The 8,355-nt window shown below is 45.8% G+C and overlaps 1 pseudogene; it reads left to right on the top strand.

The window, feature by feature from the left end:
* Positions 1–1,407: 1,407 nt before the first annotated feature.
* On the top strand, positions 1,408–1,525 carry LOC124552751 (annotated as a pseudogene).
* The last annotated feature ends 6,830 nt before the right edge of the window (positions 1,526–8,355 follow it).

Here is an 8,355-nt window from a genome sequence, read left to right as displayed (position 1 = left end):
AATGGAAAAATAAGGGGCCTGTACAGTTTTTGTGGGAGTCTCATTCGCCCTGCAAACCAGCCGGAAATTCAGGAACGACGATGGGGGAAGATAGCAGTCTCACACCCTTCTCTTCACAGTAGACCACAAAAAATCAGATATAGTGAAATACGGTGACAGTGATGGCCAGCGGGTGGGGGGGGGGTGAGGGGGAGAGGGGTGCGACAACCCATCCTCCTGCTCACAAATCAGTCCCACACGATGTGGGCTCTGGGAATCGCTACTGAGGAAATTTAGAGAACCAGCATTTGAGGATGACTGCAGTACAATTTTACTGCCACCAACTTACGTTTCGCGGAAAGACCACAAAGATAAGATAAGAGAGATTAGGACTCGTACAGAGGCATATAGCCAGTCATTTTTCCCTCGTTCTGTTTGGGAGTGGAACAGGGAGAGAAGATGCTGGTTGTGGTACGAGGAACCCTCCGCCACGCACCGCATCGAGGATTGCGGAGTATGTATGTAGATGTAGATGGGGTTCGATTCCAGGACGAGTTGGGGATTTTCTCCGCCCGAGGACTGGGTGTTTGTGGTTTCCTCATCATGTCATCACTATTTATGAAAGTGGCGAGACTGGACTCGGTAAAGATTGGGAATTTGTACAGGCACTGATAACCGTGCGGTTGAATGCCCCACAAACGAAACACCGTCATCATCACTTTGAGAGTAACTATAGTGCCCATGGATCACCACGTTTTGACCTTTACGAGACCTCCGCCATGTTCCACTCTTGGGATGTAAACGCGGCTAGTGGTTCGAAATATGGCTGTAGCCCCAAGTTGTCCTGTTACGAGGATTTGCATCAGCGAAGTTTTGAAATCCCAGCTAGCCCTGAGATTCCCTGCTTATGGAGCTCCCTTTGCTTTGGTGCCGAGAGGGGTTCATGGCTGCGACGTTCAGCTCCGCAGTGACTTTTGCAGCTGTCGACGTCTTATATTTCGTCACAATCCTCTCAATACAACTTCTATTCCCATTGTGAATTAATCAGATCGCTTTCCCTGTATGTGGTAAAAGTCACCAATATGGTATCTCCTGAAGCACTAAACACTTCAGCTACCTGCACTGTGGGTGCAGACACCAGACGAGCACCAAATATTTGTCCATGCTCGAATTCACTTGGATCCGATATTACACAGAACACTGTTCTGGCCACGATTGACACTTGACACGTACTGAGGACACTGCCCAACTTCCGGTAGTAGTCTTATACACCCTTGGCCGAAAGTGCTGAGCAGCCTAGGTAAGTCTGAGTGTTGTAAAAAATAATGCAATAAAATAAATAGAAACAATTTGTTCTAGTTTACATATTTTGTGGGCCCACTGTTTGCCCTTATTACAACAGCAGTTCTCGTTGGTGGAGAGTACGCTGTGAACGGCCTTGCCGCAGTGCTAACACCGGTTCCCGTCAGATCACCGAAGTTAAGCGCTGTCGGGCTGGGCTAGCACTTGGATGGGTGACCATCCAGTCTACCAAGCGCTGTTGGCAAGCGGGGAGCACTCAGCCCTTGTGAGGCAAACTGAGGAGCTACTTGACTGAGAAGTAGCGGTTCCGGTCTCGTAAACTGACATTCGGCCGGGAGAGCGGTGTGCTGACCACATGCCCCTCCATATCCGCATCCAGTGACGCCTGTGGGCTGAGGATGACACGGCGGCCGGTCGGTACCGTCGGCCTTCCAAGTCCTGTTCGGACGGAGTTTAGTTTAGTTTTAAAGAATACACTAGCTTCCTACAATCTTCGCCACTTATGGAGTTCCAGTCAAGGCGCAAGCGGTCTTTTAAATGTTGTTTCTACTTAACTGTGTACTGCCTGACTTTGCGCTTCAGCAAACCGCGTAAATGCTCCCTATGTGCACGTCCGGTGATTTAGGAAGCCAGTCCACAAGCTCGATGTTACTTTCCCGAAGGCAAGTCGCGGTGCGGACCGATTTATGACAGGTCTTGCGTTATCATGCTGGAATTTAACGCCATCCACATATGCATCGCCAAAAAGAGTAGTAAAAGAGGGCATACAGTAGATTTTAGGACGTGTAACGTCTTTCTTCGGATCTTCGGCCTTGGCTAACACTCAGCGGTAGAGCAATGAGACTGTTATTTCTTATGTATCGGTATCGACGTTACAAACAGAACATTGATGAAGTGAACTCGCGACTTGTGCGATACATTTACTTCACCAAATGTCGTAATTAAATCGTTTATAATCGATGGTTTATCAGTTACCATTTAAATATTAATGATAAGTTCAAATTAGTTCCAGCGACACCAAATTCCCTATAGACTGGTTGTAACCTCAAATTTATAAACAGTCGTAAGAGTGTTATTAATTCCTAACGTCAAGGAGTTCCAATATAAGCGCCGAGCGCTTCAGTCAGATAATATCGCAGCACGTTATCTCTATAAATAATATTGTAAAACTTGAATGATAAATGCGTGTATTGGCACGATATGCTGGTTTATTACACAGTATTAGTCACTTCCTAACAGAGCCGTGACGAAGAAGCTTTCCCAGGTGTTGGAGGGAATTATAAATTATATGCTTCGTAACTATCGCCAAGTTCCCTGGTCCATTGGTTATTACAAATGAAATAGTCTATCAGTGTTCACTTCCTAAATAATGTTAACTTCAGGTTATCTAATTAAAAGTCACTTCTGTCTAATATGCAAGTCCTCTATCTGAATTCTAAATAACGTAATATTTGAAGTCAAAGTATCGTTTCGCTGCGTCATAGTAGATCGCAATAATCAATTCTGAAAAAAACAATCCAATTGCGCCTACATATACGAGCATTCAAAACTATGACGTGCTTCGGCTAACTCTCCTAACGTAGAGACAATGGATTGAATTATCCTTAGCCATTACTCAAGAATCTCAAAGAGTACTCTTTGGGAACGTTGGTCCTACTTTGCGAATTTTAATTATAATGATTTTGCGATTTACTATGATTTTGAATTTTGAGTTTGATTTTACTGGAATCGTATCTTTCTTTCGTATGTTAATAAATTACTAAGTATTATATTCCTGATTCAATTACTGGTTAGTATCCAAATAATAGTGTTAACCGTAGGAATCAGCATGGGTTTCGAAAAAGACGGTCGTGTGAAACCCTGCTCGCGATATTCGTCCACGAGACTCAGAGGCCATAGACACGGGTTCACAGGTAGATGCCGTGTTTCTTGACTTCCGCAAGGCGTTCGATACAGTTCCCCACAGTCGTTTAATGAACAAAGTAAGAGCATATGGATTATCAGACCAATTGTGTGATTGAATTGAAGAGTTCCTTGATAACAGAACGCAGCATGTCATTCTCAATAGAGAGAAGTCTTCCGAAGTAAGAGTGATTTCAGGTGTGCCGCAGGGGAGTGTCGTAGGACCGTTGCTATTCACAATATACATAAATGACCTTGTGGATGACATCGGAAGTTCACTGAGGCTTTTTGCGGATGATGCTGTGGTACATCGAGAGGTTGTAACAATGGAAAATTGTACTGAAATTCAGGAGGATCTGCAGCGAACTGACGCATGGTGCAGGGAATGGCAATTGAATCTCAATGTAGACAAGTGTAATGTGCTGCGAATACATTGAAAGAAAGATCCCTTATCATTTAGCTGCAATATAGCAGGTCAGCAACCGGAAGCAGTTAATTCCATAAATCATCTGGGAGTACGCATTAGGAGTGATTTAAAATGGAATGATCGTATAAAGTTGATCGTCGGTAAAGCAGATGCCAGACTGAGATTCAATGGAAGAATTCTAAGGAAATGCAATCCGAAAACAAAGGAAGTAGGTTACAGTACGCTTGTTCGCCCACTGCTTGAATACTGCTCACTGGTGTGGGATCTGTACCAGATAGAGTTGATAGGAGAGAGAGAGAAGATCCAGCGGAGAGCAGCGCGCTTCGTTACAGGATCATTTAGTAATCGCGAAAGCGTTACGGAGATGATAGATAAACTCCAGTGGAAGACTCTGCAGGAGAGACGCTCAGTAGCTCGGTACGGGCTTTTGTTGAAGTTTCGAGACCATACCTTCACCGAGGAGTCAAGCAGTATATTGATCCCTCTCGCGAAGAGACCATGAGGATAAAATCAGAGAGATTAGATCCCACACAGAGACATACCGACAATCCTTCTTTCCACGAACAATACGAGACTGGAATGGAAGGGAGAACCGATAGAGGTACTCAGGGTACCCTCCGCCACACACCATCAGGTGGCTTGCGGAGTATGGATGTAGATGTAGATGTAGAACTGGAAATTTGTTTGCTTGTTCGTTTTTCATGGTATTTGGAACTTGTTTTGGGGAAATCTTTGGGAATTTTGGAGCAAATTTTTGATTTTCTTTTCTCGTCCGAGGAAGTGGCGTTACAGACGTTTGTGTAATTTGTGGCATCCATGCGGCCTTCACATTCGACCATTTGTCCCACTCCTCCGGCGCTCATGCAGCCCTATAACACGACGCTCCCTCTGCCGTGTTTCACGTTAGATACCACACACTCTAGGAGTGCTATCCGGCGACCGACGTAAGTCACATACCGTGTACCAAAAATCTGAAATATGAATAAATATTGTAGAGAATTCTCTCATGAGTTTTTAGATTGATATAGTTTGGTTTCCACCCAAATTGGTATGTGTTGTTAGAGCATCAGTTTGACAAACCTACCTGAACGTTTGCTTCGTCAGACGACACGATATTTGACTAATCTTTCTCGGTGAAAGTTTGGCGTTTTAGAGGCCACTCATACAGTTCCCTTCTGAGACCTGTATTTCTCCTGGCGTATACAACTTTCAAATAACTTCCGGGAATTCAGCCAGGTAACACTTTCAGCGACCGCCGATGTTTCGGCGGGAGAGCACCCCGCCATTTTCAAGGCAAACTGCAACGGACAGGCGACATACATGCAAATTTAAAACCTCGGTTCTCGGACTGAAGCAGGAAAGATTACACACATACTGAACACTAGTGCCACCAAAGTCAGAGCTATTGATAGTGAGACTACGAATTCTCAGGTGAGGTAACATTGACTCCGTCCCTCTGTTTTTTGACAACGGAGAGAGCCGGATTCCAAACAGAGTTTAAACAAAAACCTCCATCCCTGTTAACAAGGTTGCTCGCTAATTTAATCTCAACTGCCTCCTTAATAACACTGTCCCAATAGCTGGAATTGCATGCCAATATTTCGGTGTTATTATATAACATGGGGTGACCGGTATCCAAGCAATGTATATCCGTAAAATACGACCGATTTTGTTGGAAGCGTTAAATACATAAGGCAATAAGGCAGTAGACTTAGGTGTCGACTCAGAATTATCATTAATCACCCGATGTACAGTTGGTCGATAGCGCAACGCACGTTCAGTCTGTCTGTCTGTTGACATCAACTTACTTTTTATTTAATGACCAGTATTACGAGCAGACGGATGGAGTTGCGATGGGTAGTCCGTTGTCTCCTGTGATCGCAAATTTGTTTACGGAAGACTTCGAGGAACGTGCATTGGAGTCGGCGCCTTTGAAACCCGCCTGTTTCTTTAGATATGTTGACGATACCCTTGTTTTTTGGCCTCATTGTAGGGAGAATTTGAATGCCTTTCTAGAGCATGTGAACTCGATCCACCCGAACATTCGTTTCACGATGGATGTGGAGGAGGAGGGTTGTCTTCCATTTCTTGACGTGTTGGTTACGAGGAAGGATGATGGATCATAGGGACATGCAGTCTACAGGAAACGTACTCACACCGACTTGTAATTACAGGCTAATAGTTGTCACCATCCGGCTCAGCGTGAAGGGGTACTTCGTACCTTGGTACACAGGGCACTTGTCGTTTCTGACGCTGCGACTTTGCCAGCTAGGATGCCCCATCTTGAAGTTACATTTCCCAAAATGGTTATAGTGATAGACAGATTGAACGTGCGTTGCGCTATCGACCATCACCATCGGGTGACTGATGATATTTCTGAGTCGACACCTAAGTCTGCGGCCTTTTTGCCTCATGTAGGAAACACTTCGAACAAGAGCGGTCGTATTTTACGGAAATACGATGTGATATGTGTTTTCTTCCTCCATCTAAAATTAGAGCGCTTTTGAGTTCTGTTAAGGATGATCTTTGTCTGCATAAGGCGGGTGTATATCGCATTCCTTGTAGTTGCGGCATGGCATATGTTGGTCAAACCATCAGGACCGTGGAGGACGGATGTACTGAGCATAAACGGCACACACGATTACAGCAACCAAGTCGTCAAAAAACAGAGTCAATGCTACCTCACCTGCGAATTCGTAGTCTCACTATCGATACCTCTGACTTTGGTGGCACTAGTGTTCAGTGTGTGTGTTATCTTACCTGCTTCAGTCCGAGAACCGAGGTTTTAAATTTGCATGTACGTCGCCTGTCCGTTGCAGTTTGCCTTGAAAATGGCGGGGTGTTCTCCCGCCGAAACATCGGCGGTCGCTGAAGTGTGTTACCTGGCTGAATTCCCGGAAGTTATTTGAAAGTTCCTTTCTATTCTTGTCAGAGAGCCACGGCTTCTTCCCGGCTTTACAGCCCTTTAGGCCGCTTCTTGAAATCGTCTACAAGTGCTCAGAGCAGATATTATTTTGTTAAGACCTTCAGACAATTCAGCAGTGAGGTCTAAAGAGGTTTTCTTCCCATTTTTAATTGCTCTGTTGTTACAGTCATTCGCTCTTCACAGTCTCCTGTGATGTGCGAGCACCTGGTCCCAGGCGTATTAACTTGAGACCCGATCATGGCAAATATATCAATAGCGTATTGTAGTATTCTCTTGCTCATGCCAAAGCTTTATCTGCACTTGTTTTTCTAAACTAAGTTCGTTTCTTCGAGCATAACGGAGCATTATCACTGCTGTCACAGATCTCAACACAAAAATATTACTAGATTAGTAGTATGTGTCCACAACGACCGAAAGTTGCGGACTGATTGGTACACAGAAAAACATCCATACTATACTACACCAGATGTTTTATCGGTGGTTTTGAGTTGGATTATTGTTTTTGGTCTTCTTCAATGCCGACAAACTACTTTTTAAACCAAAGTGTTCAGTTATTATGTATGTAGCACACCTGAAAAATTTCTGCGGTGCTCAATACTTTCTGCCAGGGGTGTGCAAGAGCGCAACTTGCAAGCTTGGTTAACGTCTGAATTTATGCTCACTCACGCACTTCCAACAGTGCTTCTGTATTTGTTTTTCAGACACAGTGTACGCGGAGATGTGTGACGTAGGGCAGACAGCAAACTCTCACTAAATAGCCGCCAGTGGTCGTAGCGGTATGTTAAGTATAGGGCGCCCCACACAGGGGTGGCATACTGTTGAGCTACCTGCCGCTCCAGTCCCCCAGCCTGGAATAAATCAGGGGGGTGCCAGTAGCAGGAGCAGCCTCAGCCACTGTTGGGGGTGGAAGGGGTGGTGGTCGGCAGTTAACGGCTGTTGGGGGAATAGAGGGGTGGTTGTCGTAATTTAGTGGCGGGCTCCCTCACTCGGCCCCACTCGCGCAGTGTTTCAGGGCTGATGGAGCCCCAGCCGGCTGGACCCTCCAGCACTCCAGCGGACCCTCTGGCCTTGCCAGCCGCTCGTCTGGAACGCCGCTGGAATCCAGTTGAGCGCGAAGCGATAATACGCCGCTCCGGCCAGTGCCTGCAGTTCTACCCAGGCTAGCGACTTGAGGGGGTCGCTAATCGTTCGTGTTGCTCGTGGAATGGCGAGGAGGTTCGGCAGAGCGCAATGGAAATGCTTATGGAACACCCTGTGCTTCAGTCCTACAGGGTGGCACAAAAAGTGGTATCTAAAAATTCTGCAGTAACCTGCGTGCAATTGACAGCGTTGTAGAGGCTGTGATTTACAACAAATGGTTCAAATGGCTCTGAGCACTATGGGACAACTGCTGTGGTCATTAGTCCCCTGTATCTTAGAACTACTTAAACCTAACTACCCTAAGGACATCACACACATCCATGCCCGAGGCAGGATTCGAACCTGCGACAGTAGCTGTCACGCAGTTCCAGACTGTAGCGCCTAGAACCACTCGGCCACTCCGGCCGGCAATCTACAACAGGTATGTTTCTTAGAGAAAGAGACTGCCTTGATGCGGCCGCTGTGCTAATTTCTTCATTTCAGTATAGGGGTAACACTCAGCGTCCTCAGTATTTGTTCCAATTCATGTCTTCCCATACAGTTTCACCTACGTCTACATCTGTAACCCGAAAACCACTTTGCTGTGTGTGGCGGTGGTTATTTCGGGTACCAATGTGATTTTCTCGCCTTCCTGTTCCAGTCGCGAGTAGTTCTCAGGAAGAACGATTGCTGCTGATCC

Source organism: Schistocerca americana, chromosome 10 (assembly GCF_021461395.2).
Source record: "Schistocerca americana isolate TAMUIC-IGC-003095 chromosome 10, iqSchAmer2.1, whole genome shotgun sequence".
NCBI lineage: Eukaryota > Metazoa > Arthropoda > Insecta > Orthoptera > Acrididae > Schistocerca > Schistocerca americana.
Note: the sequence above shows the minus strand (reverse complement) of the source record. Positions and strands in the feature narration are given on the sequence as shown.